This window comes from Macaca thibetana, chromosome 3, assembly GCF_024542745.1.
Source record: "Macaca thibetana thibetana isolate TM-01 chromosome 3, ASM2454274v1, whole genome shotgun sequence".
Classification (NCBI taxonomy): Eukaryota; Metazoa; Chordata; class Mammalia; order Primates; family Cercopithecidae; genus Macaca; species Macaca thibetana.
Window position 1 is genome coordinate 77,375,725 of NC_065580.1, and position 16,292 is coordinate 77,392,016.

The 16,292-nt window shown below is 38.4% G+C and overlaps 1 protein-coding gene across 1 annotated transcript in view; it reads left to right on the plus strand.

Annotated features, from left to right (window-relative positions):
* The window catches only part of C1GALT1 (core 1 synthase, glycoprotein-N-acetylgalactosamine 3-beta-galactosyltransferase 1), a 208,297-nt gene that overhangs the window by 21,180 nt on the left and 170,825 nt on the right, over positions 1-16,292 (plus strand). The window contains exon 3 of the mRNA XM_050782985.1: positions 3,591-3,814. The gene's annotated coding sequence lies outside the window, so the exon portion shown is untranslated. The remainder of the gene's footprint in view (positions 1-3,590; positions 3,815-16,292) is intronic.

Sequence of the window (16,292 nt, forward strand, 5' to 3'; positions counted from 1 at the left end):
AGGCAACTGAGAAATAGTGCTGACTCACTTCTGTTTCCAAGGCTCAAGAGATAAGGGCATAGCACAGCCCTGGATGCTGGCATCTTCAATTTTAACTCCTGTTTGCCATTTCTCCCTCTCCCTAGACCGTAAGTGCCTGCTTATATGTTGTGCCGAAAGTAAAGCTTCAATTTCGAGGAGAAAAGGAGGGTTTATTGCATTTAACAAAAATGGCAAACAATACTGTAAAAATTGCATACCATATACAACTTAAATGAACGACACATGGTGTATTTGGCTTCTTTCATTAGACCTCATTATTACGGTTGTCTTCGATGACTCCATTGATAGTGATCCTCCCCTTGGACAGTCTTGGTTTGAGGCCTGTCTCAGAGCAGAGCTGGGAGGAGAGTGGTCACTAACTGTTCACAGCTTGCACCATCCCTAACATGAGATTCCAAATGGATTTTGCCACAGCCCCTTTCTTACAGACCCCTCAGGCTGTGGCAGTGTCATTTAAGACACCTGGCTCTTCTCCAGAGACACATTTGAACAGACATTGCAATCACTTTGCTGGCAGAAGAAAGAGGAGATAGGATAGTCCATTAGTGGCTAGAGCTGCAATTTGAACAGAGTCAGAGACAGGCAAAAGAAGCAGGTAGCCCATGGGCAGGCAGCAAAAGCTGACATTCTCTATGAACAGGACTGTGTCACAGGAGAGCTCACAGCAGGGCTTGTGTGGATTAAAGAGGAGGGTTAGAGATAAACAGCAGACTCCTCAGTATCTTGAACAGCAGGCCCCAGCTTGCCTTGTATATGGAGACAGCGATGATGAATGGGTCTCCTTGGCAACGGAGGCATGCATGCTCAGCAGGACTACCAGGCAGGCATCTGCAAGCCTGCAATGAGTGTTGGCGTCCCTGCCCTCTTCTTGTTAATGCTCATGTCATCTAAGTATACCGCCCTTTTACTCCTCTTCATTGCAGTCATCTATTGCCTTCAGATCACTGTCCATCATTGGGTAGAAATCTTCTCCACCACAAATCCTGAGAGATTTCAACCTCTATTTAGATAGCCAGTGAGCAATATTGCTTTGTAATTCCTGAATCTCCTTTGCTGCATTGCATTTCAGCCTCCTAATCCAAGGAGCTGATCTTGGATCTTAATATCCTCCAAATGCCCCAATTCAGAAATCCTAACTCCAATTGTCTAGTGTCAGATCATCCCCTATCCTTTCTGCTGTCTCTACCTTCAAACCGTCTATTCACAGAGACTCCTAATTCCTTGACTTGTTCTTTCATTAAGGTCTAACAGGATCCTCTTAGCCTCTTTTATTCCATTACACTGCCCAGACCCCTTCGTTCCAAATTACTACCTCACCAGAAATATCAAAACCTATGATCAATGTTACAACCTACCTTCTCTGATTCTAAACTCTGGTGTTCCTGCTGCAAGTGCACACTGGCACAAAGTTACTATACAGTTCATTTGTGCTTTTCAATCTCAGCCTAGCCCTGAGCAATTTGTCAACCTTCCTATTTGTCTTTGACCAGGTTTTTCGTCCCACTTCTCAATGGCTCTCAGTTGACCACTCCATCTCATACTTTATTCACAAAATTGGCAGTGTCAGCACAACGTCCTACATCATCCTCTTCATACACACTACTAAGTTGCCTGCCTCCTCTGCCCAAGTCTCAGAGGGCAAGTTCTTCCCGCCCTCACCACCACTGGGGACCTACTCCCTCCTGCTCCCTCTGGAATTGGCTTCATCAATCTTTTTCTTGTTTTCCTTTAACTTCAACTTCACCTTTTCCACTGAGTCCTCCTCTAGTATCTACAGACCTGCTCATGTTCCTCTCAACCTAACATTTTATCCCTTGTACAAATATACCTCATCTGGGGTTTAGCAAACTATGGCCCACAAGAAGCCTATCTTTGTAAATAAAGTTTTACAAATCATACCCTTCTTGAAACTCTAGGGAAAGAACTCAAATTCAAACTCCAAGAGAAACCAGGAAAGCTGTGTCAATTAATGAAGAAAGCCACATCAAGATAAGAACATTGGCTTAACATACTAAAGCCTGCAGGGAACTGGAGAGCATGTACCCCATAGCAATAGGGCAGCCCCTTGGCCCCTATGAAGGACTGCCTTCTAGCCTTAAAAACAAAATTTCCAGTGTTTCCAATGAAGCTAGAAATGCAGATTTTTTGAGATACCTCTCAATTCTTAACTGTTGGCAACTATTTTTTTTTAATATTGTAAACACTGGTGAGGAAAACAAAATGAAACTTTGGGCCAACTTGGTCTAAAGGCTGTGGATGAGCCCCCACTGGATTCCATGGCTGAATTTTCTTGGTTTTCTTTGGGAATATTTGGTTTTTGCTGCTGGTGGTTCTTTGTAAGCCAACCTCCCTCTGCCTACTCAGGTGTTCATCCCCAGCCCATGAGTCTTCTCTTACTACACAGTCTTTCTGAGTGACGTCCTAAGTCTATATCTCACACTCTTACCTATGCTTTTGTTTCCGACTTCCATTTGCAATTCCCGCTATAGCTGGAAATCTTACAAACACTTCAAAGTCCACATCAGCCCTCCCATCATCCCTAACCTCTACCCTTCGCTAAGCATAATTTAAGACTCAGCTTCCCTGAAACCAAGCTTCCCTCCTCTCCATTTTTTTCTCAGGATTGGGATACCTCTCCCATGTCCTCAGAATATTTTTATAACTATACTTTCTACAAAGTATTATAATGATCTGCCTTGGTATCTGTCTTACCTACCTACAATGTGACATGTCAATGAGCATGGACTGTGTCTCATTAATCTTTGTAATCCCAGCTTCCAGCGTAGTGCTGGCATATAGTAGGTTCCTATTAAATGCTGGGCAAATTAATAAGCAAACAAATCAGAGAAAAATGCACTAAAAAACAAAATTGTCATATGTCCACAGAACACATTTCCTAGTGTTATTTTTACTTATGGTCTCTGTTACATAATTAGTGTTATAGTTAACAAAAATTTTGGTATTTCATCAGAAAAAAAGTATTTTCTCTTGTTATTTTTTAAATTAAGAAAAAAACTTAGACTAGTCAAGTGCAGTAGCGAGAAGGCAGAGAAGAGTGGAACAACAAGTTCAATCTGTAACTAGGAACAATCAATTGAGATAACTCATATCTTCAGACCAGCCTTAATTGTTATTTTGTAAAGCATTTATTTGCATGGTAAAATAAAACTTTATTACATTCAGCAATAAAAAATATAAAACTGAATGATGGAAGTCAATGAATAAGGTAGGATTTGCCAAATAAATATACAAAACATAATGATACACATTTCTTTTATTAAGTGAGATTTACTAGGACAATTTTCTACCATGAAAATGGAAAAATTAGGGTTTTTTGTTTTCGAAATTATTTCTTTATATTTATTATTGTTATTATTATTTTTGAGACAAGGTCTTGCTTTGTAGCTCAGGCTGGAATGCATTGGCACAATCATGGCTCACTGCAGGCCCCCAGTTCAAGCGATCCTCCCGCCTCTGCCTCCTGAGTAGCTGGGACCACAGTCAGGCACCACCATGCCCTGCTAATTTTTCTTTTGTATTGTTTGTAGAGACGGGGTTTCACCGTGTTGCCCTGGCTGGTCTAGAAGTCCTGGGCTCAAGCCATCCGACCGCCTCCCAAAGTGCTGGGATTACAGGAGTGAGCCACCTCGCCCAGCCGAAAAAGTATTTTTTGATCTTAAAATCTTACGTGGAATGAAAGTGAACAATGAGACAATGAAAGTGGAAGTTTCTCTCAAGCAAATACAGAAGTCAACCATTCCAGCTTTCTAAGGTACTGGTAATACTCTTTCGTCTGTTTTATTTTATGGCATAATTTTAAGACTCCTGTGAGCTATGTCTTTAGGGGAAGTTTGCCAGGGACAGGCAGGGTGTCAATGTGGAATTAACATCAGTTTAATTTTCGCCCGTGGTTACCTGGGCTTCATTCCAGCAACAGGACTTTCAGAAAAAACACTGAGATAAAGCTGTCTTTTTATACCAATAGGTGGCAGTATTGCTTTGAAACAAATGACAGCAACGACACCGTACAGTCCCATTTTAAGAAACTTGTAGATCCATTGCATTTCTAAAATCTTACACTTTTATTAGACTTTGCCTTTTATTTATTTTATTTTATTTTATTTTATTTTTATTTGTGTATTTATTTTTTTCGGAGACGGAGTCTCGCTCTGTCCCCCACGCTGGAGTGCAGTGGCGCGATCTCTGCTCACTGCAACCTGGGTTCAAGCAATTCTCCTACCTCAGTCTCCCGAGTAGCTGGGATTACAGGCATGCACCACCACACTCGGTTAATTTTTTGTATTTTAGTGGAGATGGGGTTTCACCGTATTGCCCAGGCTGGTCTAGAAGTCCTGAGCTCAGGCAATCCGTCCGCCTCGGCCTCCCAGAGTGCTAGGATTACAGCGTGAGCCACCACGCCTGGCCTTTTTTGTTTGTTTGTTTGTTTGTTTGTTTGTTTGTTTGTTTGTTTCACCATCTGATGGCTTTGTCTCCCAGGTTGGAGTGCAGTGGCGCGATCACAGCTCACTGCAGCTTCAACCTCCTGGGCTCAAGTGATCCTCCCACCTCAGCCTCCCGAGTAGCTGGGACCACAGGCACACGCCACCATGCCCAGCTTCTAGGCTTCAACATGTCCCCCAAAAAGACAATTAAATAGCCAGATGCAGTGGTGCGAGCCTGTAGTCCCAGCTACTTGGGGGACTGAGGTGAGAAGATCGCTTGAGCTCCAGGAGGTCCAGACTCCTGGTAGCTGATTGTGCCACTGGGCGACAGAGCCAGAACCTGTCTCAAAAAACAAAACAAAACAAAATAACAGGGGATTAAATAAAGCACGAACATGGTATTTTAAGGAAATTAAAAAGGACTCACCAATATCACCCCTTCATTCAGAGCCTTGCCTTTGAAAGAAACACACACTCATTTATCTTCCCTCAGGAAGGCCTCTTTCCTGTCAAGTAAACCTAGAGTGATGATTAATGCAGAAAAATAGGCCCCGTGTTGCAAATAATAAGTTTGCTTCTCTGAGAACCTCCAGATTGGGATACATTCAATTCACTAATCTAGTCTCCAGCCTGGCAAAAGTTTACTGTGAAAACAACTTCAAGTAAGTTTCTTTTTCACACTGATTGTTGGGATAGGACTGGAATCAGGGATCACAATTTGATCCTAATTTGTTGATGCTCCCTTAATTTTTAAAAATTTTTGCATGTACATGCACTCATGTAACCATCACACCGATTAAAATATAGAAAATTTCTAGTAACTAAGAAGGTTTCCTATGCTCTCTCAATTTTTAAAATCAGAAAAAATATATTTCTCAATTTGTGTATTTAAAACAAAAACAAACAAATAGAAAACATGAAGTAGAAGGGCTGGGGATGTGAAAGCAAAATAAAAGTTGGGGTCCCCACATCACTAAGCTAAAGGGAAAAGTCAAGCTGGGAACTGCTTAGGGCAAATTTAACTTCCATTCTGTTCAAAGTCACTCCTCTGCTCACTGAGATAGATGCAACCCTCACTCTTTCACCTATCTGCGACCTGGGAGCCCCCTCCCTGCTTCAAGTCTTCCTGCCTTCGCTTCAAGTTGTCCTGCCTTTCCAGACTGAACCAATGTGCTTCTTACATATATTGACTGAAGCCTCATGTCTCCTAAAATGTATAAAACTAAGCTGTGCTGCATCACCTTAGGCACATGGTCAGGACTTCCTGAGGCTATGTCACAGGCACATCCTCAACCTCGGCAAAATAAACTTTCTACTCAAATTTTCAGCGTTCACATTTTGATAACCATGGAGGGATGCTGAGTGGAGACGACCCTGACCTTTGACAAGTCTCCTATTGGTGCTTGATACCAGCAGGAGCTACCTTTATGTCTCAAACCAAAAGAACAATTTGCTAAGGTCTGAGAGCACCCCCTCCAGAGAATCCCTGACTTCCCAAAATTTGGTCATGATCCAACTTTATTTTGCCATACAACTCTTTTTCTTTTGAGTTTTACTTGCTCCCAACACAAGGAAGGCAAGTTTTCCTGCTTCCATGATGTTGGAAGCAGGTAATTCCTTTACGGAGTTTGAGCTCGCTTAAAACAGAGAAGATGAGCTTGGTTTTTTGTTGTTGTTGTTGTTTCCTGCTTCTAGGATGGTAGAGAGCAGTCTACAGCCTGAGACCCATCACTAGGTAGAAAACTGGTTTGGGATTCTATCTTGCAAACTCCTTTGAAATGACTAAAGTTAGCATTTAACAACCAGCTGGTGTTAATTTCTTCTTAACACTTAGAGCGCTCAGAAATAGTATATTTTTGTGTGATCATTGTTAGTTTAGCAGCATTTTGTCCTAGTTGAAATATGATAATAAGATTTTTAAAAAGTGTTTAAAGGAGCTCAATGTTAAAAAATCAACTTAATTAAAAGGCCATCCAAGATGTGTGTGGGTATGTGTGCAGATATGCATCTTTGTATTTGAAAGGCCTTCAAGTTTTTGCTTTTTGTTTTTCTCTCCCAAGACCTTGTCTTGTTTTTTCTTTCTTTTTCTTCTCAGTTTTTTTTTTCTTTTTCTTCTCAGTTGACTGAATTCTGTTTTCACCTGATTTTTTTTCTTTTCTTTTCTTTTTTTTTTTAACTAAAATAGTTATTGCAACGGAGGCTACTCTTGGGTTTTTAAGAAAGAGTGTAGTTTAATTTCATTTGGCTCAAAATACAATAAAAAAAATCTCCCTCTAGCACCACCACACTTTCTCTTTCTTTCTGTACCTTATGATGTAAATTTTGCTATTGGATTTTCACCTGAGTTGTTTCCTTTAGTGTGCAAATTTAAGGCTCTTTAGCTGACAACTGCCTAGGGTTGTGAAACAGGCTGTCAAGAATCTGAAAGTCTAAGATAGGAAAAAAAAGAGCAGGGTCTCTATAAATCTATAAAATGTACTTCCATCGGCATGCCTAATACATCTTTGTATGTATTTATGTGTTGTGTACAAAATGTTTCACTACTCAAAATATATAAAAGAGCTCTAATTAATTGGCTTACAGGAAAATAAAAGCTCTTAAATCAGATACTAAAAAAAGAAAAGACTAGTCAAACGCTTTTTCAAGTTTATGTAACTTAAATAAAATCTTTAACATATAAGCTAGCTTTAAAATTATTGGTAAAGTAATATTAGAAATGTCTTAAGAATTGCCAGCACATAGTTTTGGTTTTGCATTTATTAATCAAGCAATTCCATACTTATCCCTGCCAAATGCTCTAACGTGTCAAAATTTGGCATGGAATTATGAAACTATAAACTCAGTCCACAACAGAATGATTTTTGGTTGTGTAATTTTTAATAAGACATTGATAGGTGTTTAATGAAAATAGCTGCATCTTGAATTTAGTAAGATTACCATAACTTCTAATCCTGTGGCTTTAGGCAGTCTAGACCACAGGCAATAAGGAAGTTTGCTTTCGGAAAGGGCTGTTACCATTTTTGTTTCAAAGCTATAAGCTAAGTTGCTCCCAAAGTTAGTTTGGCCTATGCCTAGGAATGAACAAGGACAGTTTGGAGGTTAACAGCAGGTTGTAGTCAATTCGGCCAAACCTTATTCACTGTCTCAGTTATATATAATTTTGCAATGGCAGTTTCATAACTTTAAATTCATGACTATCACAGTTTTCATAAATAATCTAGGTAGACAATTAAAATAAAATAGATAAATGTAATGGGATAAATACTTGTAGACCAACTGGTCATAATTTCATAATTTAGAATATAAAGTTATATTAAATTAAATCATATATATTTCATTATTTGGGTATTTTCCAATAAATATATATTGTAGGAAAATATTCTTGCAAAAAAAACAGGTTAAAAATTTTTGTCTAATTCAAAGCTTATTTAAAGGTTATATATAAAACAAGGTAAAAGGAACCATGAAATAAAAAGAGATGTAAAGTCATAAAAATAAAGAGGTATTTTTGTGTGTGTGTGGAAAGAAAGCTTAAAGAGAAATAATTTTATATGAGAAAGAATCTTATATGGTAAACTTTAATCCTAAAATAAAATGACTGGTTGTTTAAAAAGGAGGGACATTCAGGACAAATCAAAAAGTCCAAGTATTATTACTAAGTTTTGGTTTGCTTAGGGGAAAAACTGAGATTAAAAAAATTTTTTAAATTAAGGTTATTACATCCATGTATTTTTCTGTATGTACTTTTAAAGTCCTTGTGACATTGAGTTACAGGGCTTTGACTCCTGCATCTAAAAAGGACACAAAGTCCTGTTAAATCTTAAACACCGACAGCAATTAAAGCCTCATCTTCAGGCCCTGTAGAAGATGCCAGTCAAAATAAACTACATTTCTGTGACACAGGGCAAGAAATTAAAGGTATTTGAACTCCTCAAGGCCCAGGGACTATCACAGAAGAGATGGGCACGCAATATTGTAAGGGCCAATTTTGAAAGATAAAATAAGTTAAGTTTCTTTATAAATCAGTCATTAATGTCAAAGGCACACTGATGCAAGACCAGCATATGGGCCCCTGTGTCAGATTAACAAGGTTTTCTTGAAGCATTAACCAACTCCTTAGTAAAGGTCATAAAGATTATAAAGTGCTATGGAAGCTGTATCTTATGGTCAAGATTAAAAATGTTATAGACTGTTTATAAAATTTTGAAAAACAAATTTAATTGGCTTCATGCTGGTTTTATTAGGGCTTATTGTTTGGAAAATTAAGTCTCCTCTCAAAGAATAAAGGTTCTTGCCTTTTTTCAAAGTCCGGAAGTTATCACTTTGGTTAAATGAATGACTTATTTTACAATAACCTGTGATCCAATTTTGTGATATCAAGTGTTTAAAACCTTTGATATTTGACAAACTTTCCAAAATCAAATTATAAATTATGTCTTTTTCTGACCTAATTAAAGCTTTAACATATTAGGTTCCGTAAAGTCCAGAAAATAACATAATTTGGCTTATTTGGTACAAAAATTATACAGGAAGCATTGTTAAATATGAAATGGTGTTGGTTTTTTGGAGGACTGTATTTGTAAAATATGTTATTAGTATGTGTTCCAAAATTATGGGAAATTACTATAACTCTATATAACTCAGTGTACATTATCAGTAATAATCATAATTGTTATGTTAAAATTATTGTGTGCCACAGAGGTAACAAATGTCCTTTTCAATTGTGTTTTTGACTATGGCTGTCCTAAAACTTTTTGTCATCCATGGACAATTGTTGTCTTGTTTTGGTCCTCTTTAGAAGGTGGTTTTATACTCAGCTATAAAACTAGCAGGTGCTCTTGAATGCAGGTTTCTGATAATTTTGGAGATTGTGACATCAGAATAGAGGAAAAACTTTCAGGACTCATGGAGAGCTATAAAATATTCATGAGTATCAAGCAGAACAGGAATTAACTGCATGGACTGAAATGATCTTTTTGACTTTTTGCTTAAAATGTTGCTGATCCTTTGTTTTGTTTTTCAGTCTTAAAACTTTCCTTTTAACTTTTCTTTTGAGCTATCGGCAGCTTTTAACAATTTAGTATACTCCCATAAACAAAATTGGGAGCATATTTGTTTCTCTGTATTGATTTCTCCAGAATTTGGAAACTATTTGTAAGTCTTCTTAACTTATGGCAATACAGTTATTTGCATAAGTGCAATAAGAATCTGTTTTCATTAATAACAGACCACAATTGGAGAAACTGATTATTTTACCAAGGCTTTGACTGGAATGGTGTGCTTTCGTTTAAGGAATCAAACTTGACTTATGGAGCCAATAAAGCCCTTGAAAAAATTGGCCTCATATTTTGTGTACACAGTCCCTGTACAGGGTTTCTGACCTGTGGTAAGTAAAGAATGTCACTTCTAACAGGCACAGAAGCCCCTGGTTTATCTTAGAACCTCAAGAGAAGAGAAAATTCACCCAACTCATAGATATTTGATGGCACAAATCCATGGCTGGGCTCTGCTTTAAAAAAATCTTATCTGGGATTCCTTCTATGGAACAAAGTTCCATCAAAGCTAATATAAAGCCTATGTAAAAAGTAATTATTTTTTTCTGCACTGTATATAAGTAATTAGGCCAAGTATATTAAAGCAAACCAGTCCTACTATGATTTGTCCATAGCAAAAATGGCAAACTGGAGAGAGAAAAATTATGTTTCAAAAACAATTATATACCTGTTTTTAGATTCTAATCTTGCCTAATGTTTTTCAATTTTTATTATTTCTACAATTTGGGCTAAATTCTAATTTTCTCTTGACTACAAGTCTTCAAAATAATGTTTTCAATTTTTTTCCTTTTTTTGCTTCTTTTTTTTTCTTCTATTTTTTCCTTATTGGGAGGCACTGAAAACCACGCTGTGCTTTCTTAAAGCCCTGCAAACTGAAACTAGACAACTTAAAATTCGGAAGAAAATAACAGCCACCTATTTACATACATAAGCCACTTTCATACCTGCTACTGATGTATAGACTTCAGAGTAGTGGGGGTTGTATTGATTTTCCAGGAGTGTTCTTTTGTTTGTTGTTCTTTCTCACTTCCTCTTCCACTATTTGCTCTTCATAGGACATGAGACTTCACAACCTGCTAAAAATGAGACTTCAGGACCCACCTATCTAGGAATAAACCATCCTAGCCATGAAAGATCAGGTGAAACCTGAGACCAGAGACTCATTTTCTAGTTAAATGCTTAATGTGAAAGGAAAACAAATCTTGAGGCCCCCAAATCACTAAGTTAAAGGGAAAAGTCAAGTTGGGAACTGCTTAGGGCAAACCTGCCTCCCATTCTATTCAAAGGCACCCCTCTGCTCACTGAGATGCCTATCTGATTGCCTCCTTTGGAAAGACTAAGCAGAAACTCAAAATAATGCAACCCTTCCTGTCTCACCTATCATTTTACATATATTGACTGTACTTCTTACATATATTGATTGATTGATGTCTCATGTCTCCCTAAAGTGTGTAAAACTAAGCTGTACCCCAGCCCCTTGGGCACATGTTGTCAGGACCTCCTGAGGCTGTGTCATGGGGACGTCCTCAACCTTGGCAAAATAAACTTTTAAATTAACTGACACCTGTCTCAAATTTTTGAGGTTCACAGGAAGAAAGACAACCCTCCTTTATACGTTGATTTGGGCCTCTGCATTGCCTGGATGGGAACTCTGGGATAGATGCTTTTGGAAGGGTCTACTGAACCCATTTCCCAGAAAAGGGAACGGCTCCCCAATTAATAGCTTGGGCTTCTAGGAATCATATTGGTAGTCTGTAACTCCCTACTCATCTGGATATAGTTAACTGGAAAATTTGACCCAGTTTGAGCTAATCATTTTTCTTCTCAGGAATGTGGAATCCAGACCAAAGGAAAGCCCGCCAGTCTGTTTTCATGGCCGTAGGTACAATTTGCATGCTTGGGAGCTGTGGAAATACTGTATTCTGTCATAAGGGCAGATTAGCAGAGAAAGCTAAAGCAAGAGGAAAATAGTAACATGGACACAAGGCAGAAATGGAAAGATCAAAGATGGAAAGAGAATATATCCCAGATTCCTAATGGCTTTCTAAAACTGATCCTCTTCCTTCCTTGTTCCCTAACTACTGGCCTCTTCATATGGTCCTTACATTCTTGTAATAAATTCTCCCTTCTTCGTTTAGGCCATTTCAGATTGGTTTCTGTTTCTTGCAACCAGACACTTTAAAAAAAATAAACTCAAATTTTTTTTCATGCTCCCTTTTTGCATGGTAATTAAGAGCATAGAATGTGGAATAAAAGAGATAAAACTTCAGCTCCTTCATTCACTAGTTGAAAACCTAGTAGAAAAACTTAATCACTTAAACTAACTGAGCTTTAATTTCCTTATCTGGAAAAGGGGAATACTTTTAGCTATCTAAAAGCATTTGGGTGTCAAACAAATATAATAATGTATATAAAATACTAATTATAGTACCTGGCACAAAATAAATACTCAATTAGTGGTAATAATGATTACATATTTATTCAGTAAATACTTATCGATTACTAACCATACAAAAGTTAGATGACCTGAAGTGTACAAATATATTCAAGATTTAATCTCTGCTCTCAGACATGTACATATACATAATAGAAGACATTATAGAATAATAAAAGGTACATTAATGTTTTTTAAAACCTAGGACTCTAGGTCATAATCAAAGAAATGCAAATTAAAACCACAATGCAATGCCAACAGAATCAGAAAAATAAAATAGATTAAATATTTTTCTAATTTTTAAATTCTTTTTATTTTTAAACATTTTAATGTAGAAACAGGGTCTCACAGTGTTGCCCAGGATAGTCTCGAACTCGTGGCCTCAAACAATTCTCCCACCACAGCCTCCCAAAGTGCTAGAATTACAGGTGTAAGCCACCACATCCAGCCAGTTTAGAGATTTCAAGTAATAGTGAGGATGTTGAGCAACTGCAATTCTTGTACATTAATGGTGGGCATGTAAATTGATGTTATCACTTGGGAAAACTGTGTGGCAGTATCTACATATGCATACCTTATGGTCCAACAACTCTACTCTTACCTCTAGACACAACAAAAGTGCATACACACTTTCACCAAAACGCATACATCAGAATGTTAAATGTAGCAAAAAGCCCATCGAAGGATGCATAATTAGATTGTGATAGCATTCATACAATGGAACACTATACCACCACGAGAATGAATCATTCACAAATAACTATAACAATATGAATTTCATAAACATATTAGGAGAAAGAAGCTAGATGCAAAAGAGTGCACATGTTATAATTCCACTTTTATAAAGTTCAAAATTAATCTATGTCCCGAAGTGTGAGTTGTAGTTACCCTGAGGTGGGAGTAGCGACTGGAGAAAGGGTTTCTGGGGTGCTAGTAGTGTTCTGATTCTTGATTATTCCAGTGTGTTCAGTTTGTGAAACTTCTTCAACCTGTACACTTACATTTAGGTAAGTATGTAAGGAAGTACATGTAACTTATACTTAAAATTTTTAAAAATTAAGCTTAGCCAAGTATAGATAAAAGTCACTTCTATCTGGAATGACAATATAACTGGATGAAGGAAATCACATTTATTTTTTTTTTCTTTTTTTCTTTTTTTCTTTGAGACAGGGTCTGGCTCTGTTGCCCAGGCTGGAATGCAGTGGTATGTTCATAGCTCACTGGAACATCGAACTCCTGGGCTCCAGTGATCCTCCCCAAAGCACAGGGATTAAAGGCAGGAGCCACCTCACCCTCAGATCTCACCCAGTAAGAAATCACATTTGCATTAGGCCCTCAACGGTAGGCAAGTCTTCCTTGGTAGAGACAGGGAATGAGCATTCTAGAAAAAAAGGAATGGTGGAATGGCACAAAAGCAAAAGCATAGAGGTTTGAAAAAGTAAGGAGCATTTGGAGAATGACTAAATTAGCCAAAGAATAAGGTTGGTAGAAGAAAGTAGGAGAAAAGTTTCAAAACTTGTCTAAAGAATTTGGTCCTTATTCATTGGGCAACAAGGAGCTAGTGAAGTGTTTTGTTCTATTTTGTTTGAAGTGGAAAACAAAATGATCAGATCTACACTCTGGGAAGATCATATACAGGAGACAGTGGAGGAAGAAGAGCCTAGAGGTTGGGTAGGGTAGCCTACAAGGAGAATATAGGACCCTTTGTGATCTGCCCCAGACTGTCACTGAATACTCCCATTTTTCTAAGAGATAGTTTAATTATTTTTTCTGTCTCTTCTCTTTTTCCTTTTTCCCACTTCCAACTTAGCTCTTTAGAAATGCAATTATAGCCTTTACTTCCTCTTCAGCAGATACTCCTTACAGGGCAAGTTCGTCTAACGGTGTCCTTAGAAGCTCCAGAACGGAATTCTTACCCACCAGGAGGTTGCCCCGAGAGATAACAGTCAATTTACAACCCAAAGTATGCCGGCTAGAGTTTTTGGCCACCATTACAACTCATTTCTGCCCATGAAGACACCAACTTGACTGCCTGATAGATAAGGCACCAAGCTAGCACACAAACCCCTCACCTGCTTGTGTCCTCCTTTGCCTTTTAAAAGTGCCCACTTTCTGCTCCAAAGGTGAAGCAGCACACTTAAGGATAGAAGCCTGTACTTCTTCCCCTAAGCTGGCTTTGGAATAAAAAGTCACTTTCTTTATGCCAGACCTTGTTCTTATTAATTGGACTCTGCAAGTGGCAAATGATTGAACCTGCACTTCGGTTGCATGACTACCAACCCATCTCTTCAGCCTCAACCCTCACCCAACCCCATCCGGTTGCAAGCCAGTCATCCAATCACTTGCCGTTCCTTGAACAAACCAAGCCCTGCTGGCTTTGCACATGGGGGTCATCCCTGCGGAAGACCCTTTCTCTGCCCCTTCACCAGGCTTAAGCCGGAAGAGAGACAACTTCCTTCCCTCCAGCACGCCAGAGAGTTTTGCCATAACATAAAGCAAAGCCTGCATGTGCAAAACTTGTCTTCAGGATTCTTAGGACCAAAGAGTGAGTATATAAACCAAATAAGGAAACATAAGCTACAATTAGCTTTTATTCTCAAATTGTGTGAAAACTGTGAAGGAAAACAAATCTGCTACTAATTTTTAACATATTAATTCACAAACAATAAACTTCCATTTTGTAGTTACTCCTGAGACTCTCATCACTTTGAGGAGTCTAACCAGGATCTCTGTAACCACAGAAACATGTAGCGTTTCTATAATTAAAAAACACCAGAGGTCACCTCAGAAGATAGCCCCAGACCCAATTTTATTTTGGTGCACAACATGCTATGCCTCCCCCTTTCCACACTAATAATCAGAAAGATTCTCCTTGGTTATTGCTAAGAAATTGGAAATAAGACATTGCATCATTTGAGTTATTTTTACAGACTCAAGTTGTTCAGTACATGAAGAAAATGTATAAGAGCAGAAGAGAATTATCTCGACGTTTTCCAAGGTTCAAAAGGAAACAGGAAAACTCAAGTAATCCATAATCTTTCGGGCCATCTACACAATACACATCATTAAGCATTGTTAAATGCAGTCTTCTACCAAAGCAAATATTGGCCCAAGTAACACACATACCAGTGGCAAAGGCGAAGAACAAATATTTGTAGTGAGGTGTCAATGCCAGAACCAGCCCTGATAAAGAGGAATAATGGAAACCAGCTAATGCCTTTTGCCCTGCGGCAATGCCTGTTCCCAGGTCCTCCATCTGGCTTATTACTAGTTGTCTTTCAGAAAACATCTGTCGTAGGTCATCTCTTATGAGAAACCACACTGGACCCTGCCTAGTTTGAAGAGGGCTTTGCTGCAGTACCAGGGCACTCCAAGTTTACACTAAGCACAGTCATTGCTACTGTGAAGTGACTAAAGATTTCCTGGTTAGCTCCCATTCTGACTTGGAGTATCTTCAGGATAGGGACTGTATCTTGTTCCTATCTCAGTCTCCCATGCCTAGCAAGTTCTTCACACATTAGGGCCCAGCAAATCTGAATGTATGCCTGAGGTTCCTTTTAATGCTTTTGGCCTCTTAGCCAGTCCTGCAAGGTCTTAAAAGAATATAGTGTGATCTGCTCATAAGTACTACAGTCAGGACTTGAAGGCATCTTCTATCTCTAAAGCCTATGGTTCCCCCCCATAATAATATCACTATTTTCTTTACACAGTTTTAAAAGACAATGACACAATCTAATAGCAGAATAATAAATTATAGGATTACTTTCAAAAACTTAGAAAATACAGATAAACAGAAAGAAAAAAATCACTCAGAATCCCATCTGTTAACATCACAGTACACACCCTTCAAGATCTTTCCTCACATTAAGTCATTACGTACAGACATGTCCAGGTTGGGACCAGGCTTATGTGGACGAATTGTTCTTTACAGGGTCAGTGCCATGACTGCAGTGTTGCTCAGAAGAGACTATTCCTTGTTCCAGCTCAAAAATTGGTGGGTTTTTCGTTTCTTTGTTTTACCCCTCAGCAATTGTTTTAAACAGGACATGACTTTTCATTTTGTACCACATATTCTGTACCTTTTTTATATCCTAAAGTTTTTCAAGCTCTTGATGATAAACCAGGCCAATCCACCTCAGTCTTTGCCCAAACAGCTCCCATCTGGAGTCCTCAATCCTTTTGCTCCAATGTAGGCTACTGCTCCTCAGCTGCCAGCAAATGTCCTGAGGCCTCAATGCCCTGCTCCCTGGGTTGGAGCGACTACTTCGGCATCCCCCACCTTTCTCTTTCTTAAATTATTCTGTCATTGCTGAGATCCAT